A 972-nucleotide genomic window follows, 5' to 3' on the forward strand; every position below is an offset into this window, starting at 1 on the left:
GGTTGCGATCCCGTTGCCGGTCCCCGGTACGGGTGCGACACCGAGGGTTGCGATCCCGTTACGGGTCAGTAAAAAAAAAAGACAAAAAAAAAAGGTATCAGGGGAAATCATTTCTCCCCTCTGCCTCACCTCCCCAGCCCTCAGGACCTCTCCCCAAAGCGCAGGTCTACTGAGGATTCCTTGTGCTTCTATCCAGGGCTGGTGCACGTATCTGCAAGCATATGTTTATGAATCATTTAAAAACCCAAATACAGCTCACCCTGTACACCGTTCTGCAGTAATCTTGCTTTTTTTAATTATCATGAAATGTATCAGGCACACCACAGATAGAGAATAAGAACACGCGCGTCCACCACCCAGCTTAAGACGACAAACATGACAGATGTGGTCCAAGCCCCTTCCACCCTCTCCAGATTCCACCCTCTCCCTTCCCACCCCACAGATAACCACTGCCCTGAACTTAGCGTTTATCATCTTTTGGCATGTTTTACACATTTGTTGTATACGCATGCTTCTGTAAATAGTATGTTGTGTTATTGTGCTAATTTTAACACCTGGTATAAATAATGGTCTCTACTTCGTGCATGAATTAGCAATCTCTATAAAAGAGAACCATGCTCGGCACATGGTCACCACTCAGCTAAGTGCTGGCCACCACTGCCATCAATATTATTAGAGTTATTGGCAATCATGGGTCCTTCTGCAGCTGGCTTATCTTGTTCAATAGTATTTTTGCAATCCATCCAAGATGACAGATGTAGCTCTAAATCGCTCATATTCATAGCTGAGTACTAGCACATGAATATATCAAAATCTGTTTAGCCATTCATCTATTGATGGATCTTTAGATTATTTCCAGCTTTTTGCTATTAAAACCAATGCGTTTTTCAGGGGGAGGGATGAATAGGCGGAGCACAGAGGATTTTTAGGGCAGTGAAACTGTCCTGTATGACACTGTGATGGTGGATACAT

Source organism: Galeopterus variegatus, unplaced genomic scaffold, assembly GCF_000696425.1.
Source record: "Galeopterus variegatus unplaced genomic scaffold, G_variegatus-3.0.2 Scaffold2158, whole genome shotgun sequence".
NCBI classification, from domain to species: Eukaryota; Metazoa; Chordata; class Mammalia; order Dermoptera; family Cynocephalidae; genus Galeopterus; species Galeopterus variegatus.